Source organism: Macaca nemestrina, chromosome 6 (genome assembly GCF_043159975.1).
Source record: "Macaca nemestrina isolate mMacNem1 chromosome 6, mMacNem.hap1, whole genome shotgun sequence".
NCBI classification, from domain to species: Eukaryota; Metazoa; Chordata; class Mammalia; order Primates; family Cercopithecidae; genus Macaca; species Macaca nemestrina.
In genome coordinates this window covers 120,353,823-120,378,745 of record NC_092130.1, presented here as the reverse complement: position 1 = coordinate 120,378,745, position 24,923 = coordinate 120,353,823, and the positions used below count along the sequence as shown (strand labels likewise).

Genomic DNA, 24,923 nt, shown 5'->3' with positions numbered 1-24,923 from the left:
TGTGTGAAATTGGCCAAGTCATTAACACTCCCTTCCAGAGCCTCAGCTTCCTCATCTGCAAAATAGTAATAATATCTATTTCACATGTTGCTGTGAAGACTAGATGAAAAAAACTTGAGGCCAGGAGCGGTGGCTCACACCTATAATCCCAGTACTTTGGGAGGCCAAAGCCGGTGGATCACCTGAGGTCAGGAATTCGAAACCAGCGTGGCCAACATGGCAAAATCCCTTCTCTGCTGAAAATACAAAAATTAGCCAGGCATGGTGGTGCGCACTATAATCCCAGCTACTCAGGAGGCTGAGGCACAAGAATCATTTGAACCCAGGAGGCGGAGGTTGCAGTGAGATGAGATTGCACTACTGCACTCCATCCTAGGTGAGAGCAAGGCTCCATCTTAAAAAAAAAAAAAAAAGAAATTGAGAGAAAACTTTGTAAAAGGCAAGAAGCAATCATTAAAAACTGGAAACAACCCAAATCCACCAAAATGCCTTTCATCTGGTGAATGAATAAGCAAACTATAGTAAATCCACACAATGGATTCAACAATACAAAAAAATAAACTATTCAAACAAACAACATCATGGATGTACTGGGAATGCAATATGCTCATTGAAAGAACCAGACTCAAAAGGCTACATATTATATGGCTCAATTTATAGGACAATCTGGAATAGACAAAACTATGGGAACAGGAAATAGATAAGTGATTGCCAGGGAGGAGCTAACTACAAAGGAGCACAGGGAATTTTTCTAAATGATGGAACTGTTCTATATCTTGATTGTGGGGTGGGTATAGGACTGTAGGCATTACTCTACACTCACAAAACTATTCACTAAGAACGAGTAAATTTTACTCTATGTAAATTATACCATTATTCTTAAATGGTTTTTTAAAAGGAAGAACCACACCAAAATTTGTTGTATTTCTGCAACTTCTTACACTCTACACACATGTTCTGTATTCTGATTTTTATTTCAGTATTCAAGACCAATGAATGAAATATTTGAGTCAAGATAGAAGAAAACAACAGCTGAATTGCTGTAAGAATGCCCATGCTAACTTTGCCTTATACACTGCTTACTGGTGCCATATTCCAGAACTATGTTGTAAAGTCCAAAGACACACAGACTATCCATAGAACTCTATATGCAATCACAGAGGGCCATTGCCCCCAGTGAGTACATTGGTGGATGATGTTCCCTCCATGTTTCAAGAGACTATGCTCTATGTAATTCTCTCCTTTTACCACATCAACACCCAAATTACACATTGTAGGGAGAATATTCAATTCAACATACCATGATATAATCAGTTCCCACTTATCTGCTAATAGAGGAAAATTCCTTCAGATATTATATAGAAACAATCCTGAAATCTCATTTAAGCAATAGTTTCAGCCATGTCATCATTCTACCATCATTTGCCAGAATTCCAAATGCAGTTGATATCTTTTGTCTAATTTTGCCTTTACCTCCTCCCTTGTTCATCTTGTTCATGATTTATTTGGACGCACCAAGGAACAACAAAACACTAGACAGGAGGCATCAAAAGAGAAGCAGATCTGTATATAGCCCACAATAGATAAACCCACAGGTACTTAAAAATTTACACTAGTAAGTAGACTTACGAGCTTCAGCACTGCCCTGGACAGATGCCTTCATTTCCTCATGATTCTACAATTTCCCCTTAAGTCGAAAAAGTCAGTGCGTGATGTTCTTTTAGCTATTTTTAAATGGGACACTGTTTAAAGAAAAACATACTCAAGAGATTCTCACAAGCCTGTGATTTTTAAATTTAGCAACAAAGGATGAATTTTCTCTCTTTAACTCTTCATATTGTCTTCTTAATTATTGAATATTTGCTAAATGACCACAATGTACATAGTAATGTGCCAAACATAAAAGCTTTATAATCTAACTTCTGACTTATCGACTCAGTGCAGTTTATTATTGACTTTTTTATTTTTATTTTTTACCTTTTATATTTATTTTCGTTTAGACCCATCAGCAGGAAGCAGCTCAGTGCAATTTAATGGAGCAAGTACAGGCCAGCTAAAGCCCTAACTTTTCCTGTACGACTTTAGGCAAGTTTCCTCATCTGGAGCGATTAAATGGCCGATATAGTTATGAAGTTCTGAGACTAACTCTGTCATATGAGAGGTTCATGAAAGAGGAATAACCAAGGATCCCAACATGAATCTTAAGAGTTGAAATAAGTCAGGATTGAATAGTGGTGTTCAGATTTTCTAAGGCACAGAAGAGGCTACTATTACTTCATTATATTTTAGTCCTTTTATTTTATTTAGTCCCTTCTCAATCCTCTTCAAATTGAATCTTTAAAGAAAAGATGCTAGACCTTTTGGGGTTCCCATAGACCAGTACACAATAGCAGTGGCAGCTTCTCTACAAGAAAGTGGTGTCATTTCTTGCAAATAGTGTAGAAAGTATTTGTGTCAGTACACCACTAATACGAAGAAATAAGGTTTTATAGGTAAATTGGAAATACTGTATTGTTCATATCTATAGGGAAAATATTTTGCTTTTTTGGTTGATTCCAGGTTTTTAACTCTGCTAAAAAATGATATAAGTAAATATGTACAGAGGCATATATGACATATATATACAAACACACATATGTATAAACATCTGTTGCTGGTGTTAATATTACAATGAAAAGAGTGACTTTCAAAATAGCTTAGGAATTAGCTCTGATTTTAAGAGATGACAGATAATTTATTATTTAAATAAATTGGGCAATGCCTATACATATAAATTTAAACTTAAACTCTGCTTCTTTTGGTACTTATTAATCACTTCTGCATCCATAACTAAAATACCAAAACAAAAGTAAAGAGATTCATAGGGGTCAAAATGGCTCATTGCAGTTTAATATTAACATTTATTTTGCTCTCAAAGAATCTTTTCCTAATTAGTCTGTTTATGCTGCTATAACAAAATACCATAAACGGGGTAGTTTATGAACAACAGAAATATCTTTCTAACAGTCTGGAGCCCAGAAAGCCCAAGATCAAGGTGCCAGCAGATTCAGTGTCTGGTGAGGGCATTTCTTGGTCTTAGATGGTGCCTTCTTGCTGCATCCTCACATGGTGGAAGTGACAAGAGGCCTCTTTTATAAGGGCACTAATCCCATTCATGAGGGCTCCACCCTCATGACCTAATCATCTCTCAGTGGTCCCACCTCCTAATACCATCACCTTGGGGGTTAGGATTTCAACATGTGAATTTTGGGAGAATCTAAACATTCAGAACATGGCACTAATGTAACTTATTTCAATGCTGCTAGAAATATAGTACAATTAAGAATTTTTGACTTATGTGAATGATTCTCTTCCCACACTCCAGTTTGTTAAAAAGAAAACTGAGACACAATGAAATTTTAAAGAGTTTATTTGAACAAATAACAATTATTGATTGGGATAATCAATATCCCAAACTTCACCTTTGAAAAAGTAAAGGCAGTATTATCATAGAATCCACTTATTGAAGACTTTCTTCACTAGCCCATTAGCTATTATAGGCTTATCATTTGTATTTTGTAGTTGTATTAGTTGCTTTTAAGATATCTTTCCATCATCTAAAATACTCAAAAGATTTGAAAAAGAGTCAACATGTCTGTAAGCATTAAATCCATGGTATCAAAATCCAAAATTACCTCTACAGACTATAACAATGCATCAATTACCAAAATAATGCTTCATTAGACTACATGTAAAATCTGTACATACTCTAAAAGCAAAAACTCACAAACTAACAAAAATCATATCTTCCAAATAAAGGATGGTTATGGTGGAGGGGGAGAAGTGATGATTAGAAAGGACAACCAGCTGGGCGCAGTGGCTCATGTCTGTAATCCCAGCACTTTGGGAGGCTGAGGCAGGTGGATCACGAGGTCAAGAGATCGAGACCACTCTGGCCAATAGGGTGAAACCCCATCTCTACTAAAAATACAAAAATTAGCCGGGCATGGTGGCACGTGCCTGTAGTCCCAGCTACTCAGGAGATAAGGCAAGAGAATCGCTTGAATCTGGGAGGTGGAGGTTGCAGTGAACCGAGATTGTACCACTGCACTTCAATATGGCAACAGAGCTAGACTCCGTCAAAAAAATAAAAAAATCATAAAATAAAGAATTGGGGATTTTAATTTACTGCAAGCTAGTATGAGTCAATAGGAGGATGTTGATAAAGCTACCATAAAACTTTTAGACTTTATTAATAGCAATGTAATGTCCCCAAAAGAGAAATGATTTATCTTCCTTTGTACTGGACAGACCCTAACGGTAGATATTACACTTGAGTATCATACTTTATAATGGATATTGAGAATCTCATCCAGAGAAATATCGTAAGTATATTAAAGTATCTAAAGGTCATGTCAGAAAAAAATTACATTAACCAGGAAAAACATCATATTAACTAGAAAGTAAATCTCCCATCCAAGTACTAACCAGGTCCAACCCTGCTTAGCTTCTGAGATCAGATGAGATCGGGCACATTCAGGGTGGTATGGCTATAGACTAGAAAGCAAATCTGAAGAAAATAAACCCAAGTCTGATTTCTGGGCAGCCAAACCTGTAACACCATCCTTCTGCACTTCCTCCTCTGCAATAGAGAAGATACCCCACCTCCTAAGGTTAATTTCTTCAAGAACTTTACCATCTTTTCATGGTCCATGCTATAGTAGTACCCTCCATCTCTCCTCATCTGCAAGCTCTCCCTCTTTATTGGATTCTTCCAATAAGTATTTAAATGCGTTCAAATCTCCAACTATTATTCCAGGCTATCCTTTCCACAGCTAAGATTCTCAAAAGATTTGTCTACATGCACAATCTCAATTTCCTAACTTTAGCTCACTCCTCAGTCTATTTACCATCACTTCCCCATTGTTACCTCCAAAAGGTCTCATTTTTCATCTTACTTGATGAAAAAGGAATATTGCTCAGGAGAGAAATGATTTTTCTTCCTTCGTACTAGACCGACCGTATCTGTACATATCACACTTCAGTGTCATACTTCATAATGGATATCAAGAATCTCGTCCAGAGAAACATCACAGGCATATTAAAGGAATTCATCATCTTCCTTGATGAAAAGGAATATTGCTTCCTCCAAAGGAGGAATTCACCGCTTCTTCCTGCTTAAAGTTTTTTCTATTTTTTAAATCAACACTACACATTCCTGGTTTTCCTCCTTCTCAGTAATCATTACTGGTTTATCCTTCTTGCTAGGCTTTGGAAATGTTTTAAGTTTTAAGTGGTATGCTGGTAAAACAGCTTTGGGGCACCAGGTTAGGCAGGAGGAGGAAGACCTGATTTGAAGCAACTGACAATTTGTGGTGTAAATACTCCTACCGTAGCTGATTTCAAGCTCCCAACATGATATCACTGAACAGAGTTGGGAAAAGAGCCAAATTGGTTCATGGAACGTTACAAACCAGCTCCAGCTCACCACTAGAGGGCTTCTTCTAACACTGTACTCCATAAGCAGTCTCAACCTGGTGCATAGTGTTTGTGATCCATACCTAATCCAGACCGGTAGACTTCCCAGGCACCTCAAACTTCTATCCACACTGAACCTTCCTCCCAAATCTTGGCCTCTAGTGCCATCCAAGCTGGAGTACAGTGGTGTAATCATAACTAACTACAGCCTCCACCTCTTAGGCTCAAGCAATTCTCCAGCCTCTACCTCCCAAAGTGCTGGGATTACAAGCTTGAGCCACTGCATCTAGCCACAAAGCTTTCTTATGAGCACGTAGTACAATACCGGACACTTGGTATGTGCTTAGTAAATCTATCATTATCATGGGGGCCGCTTCTACTATAATTTGTATGCCCTAGAGCATACTTCCCAATAGAAGTATAATGCAAGCCACATAAATAACCTTTTAAACTTTCTAGTAGCCAGAGTAAGAAAATTAAAAATAAATAGGTAAAAGTGATTTAAATAATATATTTAATTTAATGTAACATATATGAAATATAATTTCCGCATATAATCAATATAAAAATATTGAGATATTCTATGATTTTTTGGCATTAGGTCTTTAAAATCCTATATGTGTTCTACATTTGTAGCAAATCCTGATTTGTACTATCTGCATCTCAAGTGCTCAATAGCCACATGCAATTAGTGGCTACCTAAGACAATGTAGTCCTAGAGAGTTCTAGGAGCTCTTCCCCTCCTCTTCCCCAGGTTGTTTAATCTGACCCATGCTGACTTCCCATACCAATTGTTCATCCATTGGGTACTATTCAAGTACTAGAATTTATTGTTTAGTCCCATTTTTAATTCAATATAGTGGATAATTTTCTTATAAGATTGGTTAACAGAATCAATTATCAAGGGAGATTGTTAAACCTCTTGGAGATATATAAAAATTCCATGATCTACATATAAAGATCTAAGTATGGTGTTCCAAAGCAGAATAAATAGGAAATTATGTGTATTTCATTTCTAATCAAATTTTAATGCCCCATTTCGAAATTTAAAGGGTAGCAGTTTGTCTTCTGCTTTGAACACAACCAGGCAGAAATGAGACTAAACATGTTCATGACAATCAATTAAACTTAAACATCATCATTATCACACCTGATATTTAGGTACTTGGCCTAACCGTCTCCAATAAAGAGAAATACCAATTGACCCAGTCATCCCATTACTGGGTATATACCCAAAGGATTATAAATCTTGCTGCTATAAAGACACATGCACACATATGTTTATTGTGGCACTATTCACAATAGCAAAGACTTGGAATCAACCCAAATGTCCATCAGTGACAGACTGGATTAAGAAAATGTGGCACATATACACCTATACACCATGGAATACTATGCAGCCATAAAAAAGGATGAGTTCGTGTCCTTTGTAGGGACATGGATGCAGCTGGAAACCATCATTCTCAGCAAACTATCGCATGAACAGAAAACCAAACACCGCATGTTCTCACTCATAGGTGGGAATTGAACAATGAGATCACCTGGACACAGGAAGGAGAACATCACACACCAGGGCCTGTTGTGGGGAGCGGGGAGTGGGGAGGGATAGCATTAGGAGATATACCTAATGTAAATGACGAGTTAATGGGTGCAGCACACCAACATGGCACATGTATACATATGTAACAAACCTGCACATTGTGCACATGTACCCTAGAACTTAAAGTATAATAATAATAATAAATAATAATTTAAAAAGATGTATTTGCACTAAATTAAAATGAACACTTTCTTTCCTGAAGGTGGCACTATGAACGTGGAAAGTAATTAGCTCTCTTCACTTAGTTTATCCAGGATTTTGGGACTATTTTATCAGATTGAAAAAAAAAATGCAAAATAGGCCAAGCACAGTGGCTCACATCTATAATCCCAGCACTTTGAAAGGCCAAGGCAGGAGGATGGTTTGAGGCCAGGAGTTCAAGACAAGCCTGGGCAACAGAGTGGGACATCATGTCTACCAAAAATTAAAATGAAAAAATTAGCCAGGTGCAGTGGCACATGCCTGTAGTCCCAGCTACTTGGGAGGCTGAGGTGAGAGGATCACCACCCTGTCTCAAAAGAAGAAAAAAACCACATTATATACATCTCAGTTATTCCGATGCCCTTGACAGTTTAAACTGCTATTTTCCTTTCATTTTGATTCTTCTCCATTCCTTTTGAGATCAAATTTATTGTCTATACTAACTGTGCCCATTGACTTTTTGAGTGAGTTTTTATATTAAGATATTGTTTTCTATTAAAAAAAAAACCTAACAGCTAAAATTTATTGAATGCTGTTTTCAACCACAATACTAAGCACTTTAAATACTTTATAGCATTTTTGTACTTCAGTGGCAAAATGAAGACAGGAGCTATTTTAAAAGAGTAGTTAATTCCCACAACTCCAACTGGCATGATTTTGCTAGGAAATTTTAGAGTTTATAAACTTGTTTCTCTGCTTTTTTTCTGGGACAGCATATAGGGAGACAAGACATGATGTTTGTCTTTATTAACTAGAGACTTGACTAAGAGCTTTTATTTTGTTACCTGCTAGAAGAAGAAGAAGAAGAAGAAGAAGAAGAAGAAGAAGAAGAAGAAGAAGAAGAAGAAGAAGAAGAAGAAGAGGAGGAAGAAGAGAAAGAAAGAAATGAAGATGTAATTGGGACATTTTCTGTTTGTTTTGTGTGTGTGTGTGTGTGTGTGTTTGTGTTTTTTTTGTTAACAAACACATACCACCAACCCTCACCAAAATCAGACCAGAATAGTATAGGAAGGCACAAGCCAACTAAAATATTTTGACATCAACTGTGGGAAGTTATGATTCAAACAACCCAAAAAACTTTGCAGTGACCTTACTGCTCAATAGGCTAAAATCTTACAACATCCCTCAAAGGTTGAGACCGCATAATTTGAACACATGAATTTCTGAATACATTAATTTGGTGTGTGCCAAAACTGTGCTATCATTTTCAACTTTCCTATGGAGATTCTACAACTTTATCGCCTAAATGTTGAGTAAAAAGCAAAACAAAACAAAACAGAATACTTGAATCACATCACGATTATGGAAAACTTACTCATCAGGTGCACCGCCAAATTGTCAGTTCATCATATTTAAATGAAACACTTCCAACTGTGCTTACCCAGTAAGCAAACATACCTGTGTAAATACAGAAGCATTTAGCTAACATTTCATACAGTTCAACTTAGCCAGTGGGACATAATTTCAACACAATTATGTTTACATTTTAGTAATAGGATACACAAGGACCTGATTTACTAGAGTAAGACAGTGAGGAAACGCCCTTAAATTCTTCTTTATAAGAAGAAGCAAACAGTAGCATACTAGTAAAATGGATAGAGTCACGTGGCTGATAATTCCTTTAGAAGTTTGTAAAAATGAGCATAGTGACTATAGGCAGAACTAAACGATCCCAGTCTGCTCTCTCCTCCTTTGAAATGTTGTGATTATATTCAACTTTAGTTCAGAAAACATTTATTCTTTAAACAGCACACACGACTGGAGAAATAGATCAATTAGATAACTTCCTCTGGGAGCTCTCAGGCTAGATGGGAAGAGGAGACATATACAATAATGACTCTAATACTGACAGACTGTGAGAGTGATACCATGAAAACACAAGGTCCTATAGGATATTCTTTCTATGTAAATAAACATAAATGTAGCCATGTTTAAGCTTTTTCTTCTTCTTCTTAAGGTTAAATAATTTCAATTCCTATTTCCCAATGCTTTGTTTATTGTTCTCCTCTGAATCCTCAGTTTTCAATATTTATCTTAGTTTATAGAACTCAAAACTATACCACCATTATAAAGGCCCAAAAGCTGAATGTGGGAAGCAATGCCTTACTTCCTTAGTTTCCTAGCATCTTCTTCACTTTTTAAATAATTGTAGGGAAAGTTAATGATCCAGTGCATATTTGTTAAATATCTAACCACGAGGTATTGGTTAAATAAATTATTCCATGTCTATATAATGAAATCAAGTCATTAAAATGTTTCAGAAATAAAAATCGTAAAAGAATCATAAATACTATTAATTAGAAGAAAAATGAGGCACATATCAGGTTATAATTCTTATTTTAAGTATATATTTGTCTGAATATATATATATACATATATACACAAAAGAACCTGGATGTTCCCATCAAAGTGGGAGAAATATGGGTGTTTTATGTATACTTTTGCTTGCAGTTACTGATTTTGTAGCAAGAAAAAAATTAATAAGATGCTTCACTTTGTAATATAATTATCAAAATAAAAGCAAATTTTAGAATCTCAGTTTATTAGCATAAGAGATTTCATCTAATAAATGAAGTATAAATTGTATATATGAGAATATTTTTATATTCTTAGGACTTTTTTTTTCTTTTGAGATGGAGTTTCACTCTTGTTGCCTAGGCTGGAGTGCAATGGCGCAATCTTGGCTCACTGCAACTTCTGCCTCAGCCTCCTGAGTAGCTGGGACTACAGGTGCATGCCACCATGCCCAGCTAATTTTTGTATTTTTAGTAGAGATGGGGTTTCACTATGTTGGCCAGGCTGGTCTCGAACTCCTGACCCCATGATCTGCCTGCCTTGGCCTCCCAAAATGCTGGGATTACAGGCGTGAGCCCCTGCACCGGGCCCATTTTTAGTACTATTAAGCTGATTTTAGAAAAAACAAAATGTACATGCTGAATTATAGGCTAATCATCACAAAAATCAGAACCTAGTCTATGGAGTAAGAAGGACGGGCTGTCTCCTGAATGGTGTGATTGGAGATTTGCCAGTCCTCTGGATTCTACAGACCCTTTTGGTTTTTAAGATTTCTCTTTTAACATGGAAATTTTCTTGACTGGGTCCCATTTTTAAGTGTTATTTATTGGCATCTTAGTAGAAATTAGGTAAAAGCAAGAATCAAATAGTGATAAACCCTGGGTATTATGGAGTGGAGGAGAGGTAGAGAGGGTAATAAATACGAGAGGGTTTCAAGGGCCAAAAACAAGCTGCTCAAAACTTTACAGAGGCAGACGGAATGAAAATTTCCAAAGTACTTGTGTTATCAACTGAGAAAATGTGTGTAAGAGTACTTTAAAAATGTTAGAGCGCTCTACAAATAATAGCTAACATTTATTAAACTCTACCCATGAATGCTGTACATGGGCTCATTCACTAATGCAGTTATGCACAAAGCCTATGTACATGTGCCTACGAATGAAGTCGGTTCTGCCAGTATCTTCATTTTCCAAAGAGGAAACTGAGGCACAGAGAGGCTTAATAACATACCCACATTCCACAGCTAATAGATGGTGGACCTGGCATGAACACCCAGTGGTCCGCACCAGAGCACCTCTTAACCACTCGGATACTTTTTATTGAATGCTGCTGTTAACTAGGTTTTCTTGTCGCTTTCTTCAAAGGCACTAGGTTTTTTAAACAGCTTTATTGAGATGTAATTCACAAAGCATAAAATTCACACATTTAAAGTGTACATTTCAATTATTTGTAGTACATTCATAGTTATCCAGCCACCACCACAATTAATTTTAGAGTATTTTGATCACCCTAAAAGGAAACCTTTTACCCTTTAGCAGTCACTCTCCATTCTCCCCTCTCCCTATCCCTAGGCAACCACTAATTTATTTTCTGTCTCTATAAATTTGTCTATTCTGCAACAGTTCACATAAATAGAATAATGCAATATGTGGTCTTCTGTGACTGACTCATTCAACATAATGTTTCCAAAGTTCATTCATGCTGCACCCACTACTTCATTCCTTTTTGTTGCTGAGTAATATTCTAGTGTATGGACATACTACATTTTATTTATCCATCAGTTGATGAAGATTTTAGTTGTTTCCACCTTTTGGCTAGTATGAATAATCTTCCTATGAATATTGTGCAAAAGCTTTTTTGTGGACATATGTTTTCATTTCTCTCCGCTAGATACCTAGGAGTAAAATTGCTGGGTCATGTGGTGATTCTGCTCAACCTGTTATGGAACTGCCAAGCTGTTTTCCCAAGTAGCGGCACCTTTTTGTCTTCCCACCAGCAGTATGTGAGGATTCTAATTTCCCCGTATCTTGTCAGCACTTGTAATTATCTCTTTATTGTAGCCATTCCAGTGGGTATGAAGTGGTATCTTGCTGTGGCTTTGATTTGCATTTTCCTGATAGCTAATGATGTTGAGCATCTGCTATGGTTTAAGTGTGTCCCCAAAATTCATGTGCTAGAAACTTAATCCTCAATCAACGTTATTGGCAGACTGGGCCTTTTGGGAGGTGTTTAGGGCATGAGGGCTCCACCCTCATGAACGGATTAATGTTGCTTTAAAAGGGGGTTATGGGGGCGGTGTGAGCTCTCTCTCTCTCTCTCTCTCTCTCTTCTCTTCTGCCATGTGAGGACACAATGTTCTTCTTCTCTGAAAGACAGAGAACCAAAGTAGCAACTGTGAGCCAGAGACCGAACCTGTTAGCACCTTGATCTTGAACTTCCCCAGCCTCAGAACTGTGAGAGAATAAATTTCTGCTCTTTATAAATTACCCAGTTTGTGGTATTCTGTTAACGCAGCTTAAAATGAATGAAAACAGCATCTTTTTCAAAGACACTATGTTTTGGTTATTTCCAAAACATGGCAAACAATGCTTGAACTGATAATAATATGGGAAAGACCTTAACCTAGGAAAGATCAGGTTCCTGACACTAGGATCCTGGTCTCATTCATCTTGGAGACAGTCTCAGCACAAAGAACCATTTGTACACAGTAGAGTTAGTTATTCCATGTTTGTTGAATTACACTCCTGATGTTCTTTTGTAAGTCAATTGCACTTTCCCACACAGTTCATTTTAAGTAGTATTTCTGAAATTCATTCACAAAAGCCTTTTTAACCTATAATGTAGCAGAGCCATGGTATTAGTAGCACAAGTCTGAGTCCTAGATCCTATTAACAGAGCCATGCAGTATAAGAGAGTGTAGGAGAAGCAGAACTTTTTCAAACCTCTCCTACCTTGGGCAAAGGGCCAACCCTAGGGGGAAATACTTTGACTTTTTTACTGATGCATAAAATACATAAAGTGAACTAATCTTAAGTGTATAGCCTGGTGAATTTTTCATATGAATACACCTGTGTAATCATCATCCAAATAAAGACATAGAACATTTCCACCACCCCAGAGGGTTTCCTCATTCTCTTTCCCCAGTCACTACCTCTCACCATGTCACGCTACTCTGACCTCAACAACCCAGGGAAAACTTTTTATATATCATTTATTTTTGCCACCCTCCCACCTCTGCTTCTGGACCTCTTTCTGTGGTTATCTTGGAGGATGGAATTGCCATGTTTTTCACAGCTCTGTCCCGACTTGTCCTGTCTCCCAAAGTACTTCAGGGGCCAAGTGCCCCATCTCCCTTCCCTTTAGTCAAAACTCTGTTTTGGTGATACAGTTTTTCCCAAGCAGACTGTGAGCTCCTCAGGGCCAGGGACTCTACTTTCCCTGACTTTAGGCACAAAGTTGTTTAATGTGCCTATCAAATAAATAAACAAATGCATATGACCTTGGGTAGGTAGAGGCGGGAAAGCAACCCGGCATATCAAAACTGCACTGAATCCTGAATGCTACACTGTCCTATATTCATCCCAGAAATCATCGAAGAAGCTGCTTATTCATGGGGAGGGAGTTCATGTTGAATAAGTGGAATAAAGGAGTCAAATGCTGTGGACTGGATAATTATAACTATGAGAAAAATTAAACCAATGGTTATAAAAAAACAGAATAAATCCACCAAAATATGAACAATGGAATATTTGGAAGGTAAAACTACAAGTAATTTCTCATTTTCTAAAACTGTATTAGTTAATGAACACTTACAACTGGTGTAATAGGAAAAAAACATATTGCAAATGAAGCTACTTATTAACCCAAATTATTCTCTAATCAAAGGAAGGTCAGACCGTGTATCTAAGTGAAATGAGAAAATTGAGGGAAAGACATAGGAGTAGGGCAGGAGACTTCCCTGGCTTGCATCAGCTCTTCTAATCTAATCCTGTTTTTTACAGTTCTTTGCCCAATTCCATTTCTGAATCTGAAAATGACCAAAATGCCCATCTGTTTCTGCACATGAATTCAGTTTACAAGTTGAAGATGCTCTGGGCTATAGTAATAATAGAGATATCCTATACTTTTATTTAAAAGAAAAAATTAGGGCTGGGCGTGGTGGCTCACGCCTTTAATCCCTACACTTTGGGAGGTTGAGCGGGGCAGATCACGTGAGGTCAAGAGTTCAAGACCAGCCTGGCCTACATGGGGAAACCAGGTCTCTACTAAAAATACAAAAATTAGCCGGGCACGGTGGTGCACGCCTGTAATCCCAGCTACTAGGAAGGCTAAGGCAGGAGAATTGCTTGAAGCCGGGAGGCAGAGGTTGTAGTGAACCGAGATCATCCCACTACACTCTAGCCTGGGTGACAGCAAGACTCTGTCTAAAAAAGGAGAGAGAGAGAGAGATAAAATTAGAATAAATACGTTAAAATCCATTTTAAAATACTTTAGACGTTCTCTTTGTATAGAAAGTTAGAGGGATCACTAAAGCAGTTTTCAGAATTTTGGACATCAAAAATTGCTTTAACTGAAAACATCCAGAAAACACATTGCCTCGATTCTCAATTTCACTTTGCATGCAAATAAATAGCCCTAGTCTGTCCAATTTTACATTTAATTTTTTTTCTTCGACAGGGTCTTGCTCTGTCACCCAGGTTAGAGTGCAGTGGTGCGATCTCAGCTCACTAAACCCTCGACCTCCCAGACTCAGATGATCCTCCTGCCTCACTTGCTTCCATCAGTTGTTCTAGCGCACAAAAATAAAATTGCCTATTTTGAAAATAATAATAAAATCTTAAAATAAAACCAAGATAACAACGTATTTCCAAATGTCTTTCTACTTACTTACTTACAGCGATCGTTAGTTTGCTTTGAAAGAAAAAGAAAATGTTTTCTGCTTTCCAATGACCCTACCCTCTTTTAGATTCATAAGGATTTTCTATGAATTTGTCTATGATCATGGAAGATGTCAGCCCAGAAGGGCCCAGCCTCTCTTTGTCCTTTCAGAGGGAACAAACCCAAAGAAGGAGTTTACTAAAGTACATGATCTCCTAAATAATAAAAAAGAATGTTTCAGGTAATGTTGAGCCTGAAAGATTTTGTTTTTCTGAACTAAAGCCAGGACAATTTATAAAACTTCTTGTCATGCAGCATTGATAATATACTACGGACTGTGTTATAGAAGATATACATAAATATTAATAGTACTTCCGGGTAGAATACAATTAAAGGATTGGAACGCTGAGGTGGGAGGATTGCCTAAGCCCAGTAGTTCAAGGCTGCAGTGAGTTATGATGGCACCACGGCACTACAGCCTGGGTGACGGAGCAAGACTCTGTCTCTGAAAAAAAATTGATTAATTAATTAAAGGAGAATCACATCATCTAAATGTCCTGCATCATACCAATTTACATAATAGAAAGTGAGAACAGGAACAGCCCACACCAAGATTATAACTAATGGAGTCTCCCTAGTTGAGGTGGAAAGTCTGTATTTGAAAGACTGAACCATAGAGCAACTGTCCACAGACCAAAAATCCAGCAATTGGCATATCAATTCAGACACAAATAAGTAGTCAATTTCAAACGGTCTATCAGAGAATATAGAAATGGGTCAGGGAGTGATATTAACTAAAGAAATGTTTTAAAGAAGAGGATGGATCAAGAGCAGGTAATATTCAGCAGTTCTGGTCCAGGACTTCGTCATCACCCTCATGGGAAATAACTGGTTAAATAACTGCAAACACACACTGAGGCTATCGGTCCTTCATCTGCTATATTCATGCATCGACTTGTTTGTAAATTATACATGATTTATTTTATAGGGTGTTGTTTTCCATTCAATCAGCCTTCTTTATAATCTGTCAAGGTAAAATAATCTCTCCAGGTATTTTTAAGGAGACGCATTTGAAATGAGTTGACTCAACAAATATTCGTAGATACTATCCTAGGCAAGACCTTATGTTCAGTCAAAATCTTCCCACTGTAACTGTACCTCCAAAAATCAATCAACCTACGCTGAGAGACTGTTAGACCTCTTAATAAACCACTAGTCACCCAATCAATTTAAAAATCACCTGTCAGCAATACAGTAGATTTCATAAACTGCTCTGATAAAAATGTGACACCAGTAAATATAATACATTTTGTTTGTTTTTTGAGACAGGATCTCCCTCTGTTGCCAAGGCTGGAGTGCAGTGGGGTGATCATGGCTCACTGCAGCTTCAACCTCTCGGGCTCAAGCAATCCTCCCATCTCAGACTCCTAGTAGCTGGGGCCACAGGTGCGTGCCACTACACCCCACTAATTTTTGTATTTTTTTGTAGAGACAGGGCCTCACTATGTTGCCCAGGCTGGTCTCAAACTCCTAGGTTCAAGCGATCCTGCCACCTTGGCCTCCCAAAGTGCTGGGATTATAGGCATGGGCCACTGCACCCAACAAATATAATACATTTACTAGGATAAGGACATTATTGTTTATATAATAAAAACTAGTTCACATTTTTACATTTTGACACTGTGATACTGATGTTTTAATTTGTCATTCTTCTTTGATCTAGTTCCATTTAGTTGATGGTTTTTCAATCTAGCTGTAAAATTTTTCCCTATTAAATCTTTCTGGGCTGGGCATGGTGCCTCATGCCTGTAATTCCAGCACTTTGGGAGGCCAACGCAGGGGAATCACGAGGTCAGGAGTTCGAGACCAGCCTGACCAACATGGTGAAACCCTGTCTCTACTAAAAATACAAAAATTAGCCTGGCATGGTGCACGGGCCTGTAATCTCAGTTACTCGGTAGGCAGAGGCAGGAGAATTGCTTGAACCCAGGAGAGGAGGTTGCAGTGAGCCAAGATAGTGCCACTGCACTCCAGCCTGGGCAACAGAGCAAGACTCCATCTCAAAAAAAAAAAAAAAAAAACACTGTGCCTTCACAGATCTAGCTTTAGGGTACTTTAAATTATTTGTTCAAAAGATAAAATGCTTATTGGGTAAATAATTTTCTACACTAACCTCAGATACAAATGTCATTCAAATGTCATTCTCCTGTTATACATGTGGCTTTAGATGTTCAAATTTCTTCATATCACAGTTATATAAAACAATTTTTAAAAATGTAGGCCAGGCACAGTGGCTTACGCCTGTAATTCCAACACCTTGGGAGGCCAAGGCAGGCGGATCACTTGAGGTCAGGAGTTCAAGACCAGCCTGGCCAACATGGTGAAACCCCATCTCTACTAAAAATACAAAAATTGGCCAGGTGTGGTGGCACGGACCTGTAATCCCAGCTCCTCCGGGGGCGGAGGCCAGAGAATCACTTGAACCTGGGAGTTGGAGGTTGCAGTGAGCTGAGATCAAGATCGGGCCATTGCACTCCAGCCTAGGCAACTGAGCAAGACTCCATCTCAGGAAAAAAAGAAAAAAAAAAGGTATTTTCATTATTAATTTAACAACTTTGAATTAATTCATTTAAAAATTCCCACAGTAGTAAGTTTAACACATAGCTCCTTTTCTTCAACCTTCCTTTTTACCCCCAGCTCCTCTGCGACTTGCACTTTTCTCTCCCTCCTCTCCACGTAGCAGAGTAGATACTCCATTCCTGGTGTACACCCATCATGGTTAAGCCACTTAATGTGGAGTGTTTACTTTTAAGACTAGGTATCAGCAAAACTTTCCAAATTTAATTGCAAACATGTCTTGTTTTCAATCCAGAGAGAACTTAAAGCTAAAGTTCCTCTAAGTAGTAACAGCTGTACGTTCTTTCTTTATCGTCAGATTTGAAGTTTCCATTTGCTTTGTGCAATACTGGTGTTCATCCTACTTTCCAAGTAACATTCTAATTTTACTTTGTAGTTTTTGCTCTTTGGTGGTTTCCTAAGCATTGCAGAAAACCCTAGCTGTTATTTCTCCCCTTCAGTCTAAAGTATGTAAAATGTTCATTATTCAAAGACAGGGGAAAGTTTAAGCTAGAGATCAAAAACAAGAAACAACTAGGGGGAATATTTTTTCTTAAAAGTCTTACAATTTACAAAGAGATAATTAAATGTAACAAGGCCCAGTGAAGTGGGATCAAAGCTAAGAATCAATGGTAGAGGCAGCTCATCCACTGATCTGCTATAAGAACTTAGTAAGGGCTCTTAACTACCTTGTTCCTTCATCTGTAAAACAAGGCTAATGGCATTAGCCTACAGGCTAAACTACTTCTTTATAACTAATAAAGAAGTATAGAGAATTTTGAAATTTAAGTAAAAGCCAAATATTAGTCAAAATGAAAGCAAACAAAATGAACATAATTCTGCTTACTTAATTGTGGTATAAAGAAAAAATATATCACTTTAGATTTAGAAATAATATTGAACCTTACAGAGCAAGATAACTTTTACTGCTTTATTTAACCTAAAAAGAAAAGAGCAGATATAGAAAGATGACAGGTACATAGATAGACAGCATTAAAATATAAATGTTATGGGGTATAAGACACAAATTTCCCTTGCAGAATTCCAAACCATTTATGTGGACATTCTGCTCCCCACAAATGCAGGGTGCACATAGTGACCTCCTTCCAAAGAGTACAGTATGGAGCATAGGGAGGAGTATTTTTACAGTGGAAAATCTGACAAATATTACATCAGCCAGGTGATCAAGGTCAGCATCAATAGTCATAAATCATGTTGATATAACCTTGATATAATATGATTGCTCTCCAAAAAATACATAATCTCACTCTAATTATGAGAAAACACATCAGACAAATTTTAACAGAGGGGAAGCCTACAATATACCTGAACAGTACTTTTCAAACTCTCAAGGACCACAAAAACAAAAAAAAGTGTTACAAACTGTCACAACCAAGAGGGTCCAAGGAGACGTGACAACTGAATGTAATTGGATCTTGGGTGAAAACCCAGAATACAAAAGAACATTAGGTAAAAACTGAGGAAATCTGAATAAAGTATGGGCTTCTGTTAATAATAATGTATAAGTATTGTTTCATTAATTATACCACACTAATGTAAGATATGTAGTTATACTAGTACATTACTAATACAATGTAATAATATGGGAAACTGTGTGCAGAGGTGTATGTGGGAATTCTCTGTACTTTTTGTCAATTTTTCCATTATTCTAAAACTGCTCTGAAAAATAAAATCTGTTTAAAGTATATATAAATTTTATATGTGTCAAACCAAACTAAATTATGTCAAAATGTCATAGTCCAAATTCTACAGATAATGTCCATCTCTTCAGTTCATTTATGTCTGTATGTAGTTGATACCAAAGTAGAGTAAAAGAATATTAAGTAAAGCAAAAGATTATTAAGTTAACCATCTCAGTCACAGATGCAGGATGTGCACTAAATATCTATATGACTGGCTCCTTTTAAAAGTTTTCAAAAGATTTAACCAGGCACAGTGACTTGTTCCTGTAATCCCAGCCACTCAGAAGGCTGAGGTGAGAGGTCCGCTTGAGGCCACAATATTGAGACTAGCCGGGACAACATAGCAAGGCAACTGTCTCTTAAAAAACAACAAACAAAAAAAGGTTTCAAAAGATTTAATATTGTGTTTGGAGAAATTAGCTCAGCTCAGTTGCAATAAGAATAAAACCACATTCACTGGTTTGCTTTCTTCTTCCTTTCTGATCTTTATGACTTTTATTTATTTTCCTTGCCTTATTAAACTGGCTAGAATTCCAGTACACTGTTGGCTAGAAATGGTGACAGTGGGTATCCTTTCACCATTAGCTACCGTGTTAGCTGTAGTTTTCTTTATAAATGCTCTTCATCAAAGTGAGGAAGTTCCCTTCTATAAATAGTTTTCTGAGAATTTGTATAGGGGAGATACACTGGATTGTCGGGTTTATAACTTACAATAATGAAATATATGTGACAACAGTAGCAGAAAGATGATGGGATGATCAATAGAATTATAGTGTTAAAAGTTTTGTAGATTTTGCCTGAAGTCATTCAATATCAACTCTAAGTAGATTGTGAGAAATTGAAGATGTAGATTTTAATCCCTACATCAGGAACCACTAAAAAAGTGATGCAAAGAGACATAGCTAAAAGATATGCATATGCAATAGAGAAATTAAAATGGAATACTAAGAAAACATTTTATTAAAACAAAAAAAGGGCAGACAAAAAGAAACAAACTAATTGAAAGCAAATGGCAAAATGGCAGACCTAAATCTATCTGTAACAAGTTATATTAAATGTAAATAAATTAAACACTACAATTAAAAGTCTGAGATTGTCAGACTGGATTTAAAAAGCAAGAACCACACCTGTAATCCCAGCACTTTGGGAAGCCAAGCCAGTAGGATAGCTTGGGCCCAGGAGTTTGAGACTAGCCTGGGCAACACAGGCGGACACCCCATCTCCACAACAAAATTAGCCAGGTGTGGTGGAACGCACCTGTACTACTACTCCAGAGGCAAAGGCAGGAGGATCACTTGGAGGCTTAGGCCACAGTGAGCTGTGACTGTACCACTGCACTTCAGCAACAAAATGAGATCCTGTCTCAAAAAAAAAAAAGAACTCAGTATGTGTTCTCTATAGAAGTACTTTAAATACAAAGATAAATTGAAAGTAAAACAAGAGAAAAGATATACCTCACATACAATATGTTAAGAAAGCAGAGATAACTATATTAATACCAGGCAAAATAAACTTCAAGGTAAAGGTATTGCTATAGACTTCATAATAAAAGGGTCAATGTCTTAAAATATATATAACACTTATAAATAAATGTGTGTCTAATAATAGACTTTATTACAACACACGAAGTAAACATTTATAGAACAAAAGAAACAGACAATTCCACAGTTATGGTTGGGGATCTTAATAGTATTTGATAAGACCAAAAAAGTAGTAAGAATGTAGAAAATTTGGACAATAGTATCAACCAGCTTAATCTAATGGACATTTAAAGATGACTATACCTTGGGCCCAGATGTGGTGGCTCACCCATGTAATCCCAACACTTTGGGAGGCCAAGGTGGAAGAATTGCTTGAAGCTAGGAATTCAAGACCAGCCTGGACAATAAAGTGAAACCCTGATTCTATGAAAAAGTTTAAAAATAAAAAAATTTGTTGGATATGGTGGTGGTGGTGGTGGTGTAGCCTATGATCCCAGCTACTCAAGAGGCTGAGGTGGAGGCTCACTTGAGCCCAGAGGTTTGAGGTTATGGTGAGCTATGATCACACCACTGCACTCCAGCCTGGGTGACAGAGTGATACCCTGTCTCTAAAAAACAAAACAAAACACAAAAGGCAGGAAAAGAGCAGAAGACTTAAGTGGAAACAAAGAAGAAGGGCAACAAATAGAAAACAGTAATAATTACAGTAGCTATTAATCCAACCACATTGATAATCATTTTAAATATCAGTGGTCTAAATATACTATTTAAAATATAGATTATCAGAGTGGATCAAAAAACAAGACCTAACTATATGTTGTCTACATAAACCTACTTTAAATATAAAGACATGATGGAGAAAGATATACCATGCTACCACAATCAAAAGGGAGAGTATAGTCACCCAATATTTGACAAGGATGCCAAAAATACACAGTGGAAAAGAATAGCCTCTTCAATAACTAGTGCTGGGAAAACTGGATACCCATATGCAAAAGAATGAAATCGGACCCTTACCTTATAACACTCATAAAAATTAACTCAAAATGGATAAACAGTTAAATGTAAGGCCTGAAAGTCTAAAGCTCCTTTAAAAAATATTGGAAAATCTCCTCGATATTGGTCTTGGCAATCACTTTTTGGATATAACACCAAAAGCACAGGCAACAAAAGCAAAAATAAATAAGCAGGGACTAAAATCTTGGGCACAGCAAAGGAAGCAATCAACAAAATGAAAAAGCAACCTATGGAAATGGGAGAAAATCTTTGCAAACCGTATATCTGATAAGGGATTAATATCCAAAATATGTAAAGAACTCATACGACTTAATAACAAAAACACAAATAATCTGATTTTAAAGTGGGCAAGGGATCTAAAAAGACATTTCTCCTTTTCCTGGCCAACAGGCACAGGAAAAGATGCTCAACATCACTAATCACCAAATCAAAACCACAGGGAGATATCACCTAATACTAGTTAGCTTGGCTATTATCAAAAAGAGAAAAGATAACAAATGTTGGTAAGGATGTGAAGAAAAGGGAACCCGTGTGCACTGCCAGTGGCAATGTAAATTGGTACAGTGATTATGGAAAACAGTGTGGAGGGGTCCTCAAAAAATTAAAAATAGGCCAGGCATGGTGGCTCACGCCTGTAATCCCAGCACTTTGGGAGGCCGAGGTGGGCGGATCACGAAGTCAGGAGATCGAGACCATCCTAGCTAACGCAGTGAAACCCCGTCTCTACTAAAAATACAAAAAATTATCTAGGCGTTGTGGCGGGCGCCTGTAGTCCCAACTACTCAGGAGGCTGAGGCAGGAGAATGGCATGAACCCGGGAGGCAGAGGTTGCAGTGAGCCAAGATTGCGCCACTGCACTCCAGCCTGGGCAACAGTGAGACTCCGTCTCAAAAATTAAATAAATAAATAAAAACTAGAACTACATGTAATTCAGCAACCCCTTTTCTGGATATATAATCTAAAGGAAAAGAAATCAGTAGCTTGGGCCAGGCGTGGTGGCTCACACTTGTAATCCCAGCACTTTGAGAGGCTGAGTGGGTGGGGGTAGATCACAAGGTCAGGAGTTTGAGACCAGCCTGGCCAACACAGCGAAACTCTAACTCTACTAAAAATACAAAAATTAGTTGGATGTGGTGGCAGGAACCTGTAATCCCAGCTACTCAGGAGGCTGAGGCAGAATTGCTGGAACCCGGGAGGCAGAGGTCGCAGTGAGCCAAGATTGCACCACTGCACTCCAGCCTGGATGACAGAGCTAGACTCTGTCTCAAAAAAAGAAGGAAGGAAGGAAGGGGAGAAAGAAAGAGAAAGAAAGAAAAAAAGAAGAAACCAGTAGCTCGAGAGGGTATCTGCACTCCCATGTTCATTGCAACATTATTCACAATACCCAAGGCATGGAAACTACCTAAGTGTTCATGGACAAATGAATGGATAAAGAAATTGTGATGCATATATACAGTGGAATATTATTCAGCCATAAAAAAGAAGAACATCCTGCCATTTGTGCCAACATGGATAAATCTGGAGGACATTATGCTAAGAAATAAGCCAGACACAGAAAGACAAATAAATACTTCATGATCTCACTTACATGTGGAATCTTTGAAAGTTGAACAGATTAGGGAAGAGGAAACAAAATTGTCTTTGTTTGCAGGTGATATGATTATCTGTGTAGAAAATGTGAAAGAACTGACAAAAAAAACCCTCTTGCAACTAATAAACAATTGTAGTAAGGTTGCAGGATACAAGGTTAATATTCAAAAGTTAATTGCTTTCTAATATACTAGCAATTAACAAGATGCAATAAACAAGTGGAATTTGAAATTAATAACACAATATCATTACTTTAGCATCCAAAAATAAAATACTTAGGTATAACTCTAACAAAAATGTACAAGATCTTCAAGAGGAAGACTACAATACTCGGATGAAAGAAATCAATAAAGAACTAAATAAAAAGAGAGATATCCTATGTTTAAGGTTAGGAAGACTCAATATTGCCAAGATGTCAGTTCTTCCCAAGTACTGAGAAGATTCAACTATTAATCTATAGATTCAATGCAATTTCAATCAAAATGTCAACGGTTATTTTGTAGATATCAACAAACTAATTATAAAGTTTATAAGGATACAACAGATGCACAACAGGCAACACAACATTGAAGAAGATAAAGTCGGAGGACCAACACTACCCATATTCAAGACTTACTATAATATTACAGTAATCAACACAATGTGGGCTGGGTGCAATGGCTCACACCAGTAATCCTAACACTCTGTGAGGTGAGGCTGGAGGATTGCCTTAGCCTAGGAGTTCAAGACAAGTCTGGGCAACAAAGCAAGAACTGTCTCTACAAAAAATTTAGCTGGGCGCAGTGGCCTGCACTTGTAGTCCCAGCTATTCAGGAGGTTGAAGTAAGAGGATCCTTTGAGCTCAGGAGTTTGAGGTTACAGTGAGCTCTGGTTCCACCACTGCACTCCAACCTGGGTGGCAGGGAGACTCTGTCTCAAAAAAAAAAAAAAAGGCCCAACATGGTGGCTCATGCCCATAACCCCAGCACTTTGGGACGCAGAGGTGGTGGATAGCTGAGCCCAGGAGTTCAAGACCAGCTTGGGCAACATGGTGAAACCCCATCTTTACTAAAAATGCAAAAGTTAACCGGGCGTGGTGGCATACATGCCTGTAATCCCAGCTACTTGAGAGGCTGACATGGGAGAATCGCTTGAACCCAGGAGGTGGAGGTTGCAGTGAGCCAAGATCATGCCCCTGCACTCCAGCCTGGGTGATAGAGTGAGGCTCCATCTAAAAAAAAAAAAAAAAGACATTGGAGGTAATGATTAAAAAATAGATGAATAGATCAATGGAACAGAATAGAGAACCTAAAAATAGATCCACAGAAATATAGTCAACTGATCTTTGACAAAGGAGCAAAGGCAACACAATGGAGAAAAGATAGTCTTTTCAACGAATGGTGCTAGCACAACTAGACATCTATTTAAAAAAAAAAGTAATCTAGACACAGACTGTATATGCTTTACAAAATCAATTCAAAATGGTTCATAATTCTAAAGTAAAATACAAAACTATGAAATTCCTGGAAGATAGCGTGGGAGAAAATCTAAATGATATTGAGTTTGGCAGTGATGTCTTAGATACAATACCAAAGGCATGGTCCATGAAAGAAAGAATTGGTAGGCTAAACTTCATTAAAATTAAAATTTCTGCCAGGTGCAGTGGCTCACGCCTGTAATCCCAACACTTTGGGAGGCTGAGGCAGGTGGATCACTGAAGTCAGGAGTTTGAGACCGGCCTGGCCAAAATGGTGAAACCCTGTCTCTACTAAAAATACAAAAATTAGGTAAGCACCTGTAATCGCAGCTATTCTGAAGGCTGAAGCAGGAGAATCACTTGAACCTGGGAGGCAGAGGTTTCAGTGAGCCGAGACCACGCCATTGCATTCCAGCCTGGGCAACAGAGTGATACTCTGTTCAAAAAAAAAAAAAAAAAAAAAAACATTAAAGTTAAAATTTCTGCTCTGTTAAAGACACTGTCTACAGAATAAAAATACAAGTCACAGATTTGGAGAAAATGTTTACAAAGGACATATCTGATAAAGAATTGTTGTCCAAAGTATAGGAAGAACTCTTAAAACTGAACAAAAAGAAAACTCAATTTAA

General features: G+C 37.6%; 1 long non-coding RNA gene across 1 annotated transcript; it reads left to right on the top strand.

Moving 5' to 3' along the window:
• Positions 1 to 7,167: 7,167 nt before the first annotated feature.
• Positions 7,168 to 14,461, top strand: LOC105499386 (uncharacterized). The gene is made up of 3 exons (XR_011625025.1): positions 7,168 to 8,151; positions 11,444 to 11,551; positions 14,231 to 14,461. It is a non-coding gene; the product is annotated as an uncharacterized lncRNA (long non-coding RNA).
• The last annotated feature ends 10,462 nt before the right edge of the window (positions 14,462 to 24,923 follow it).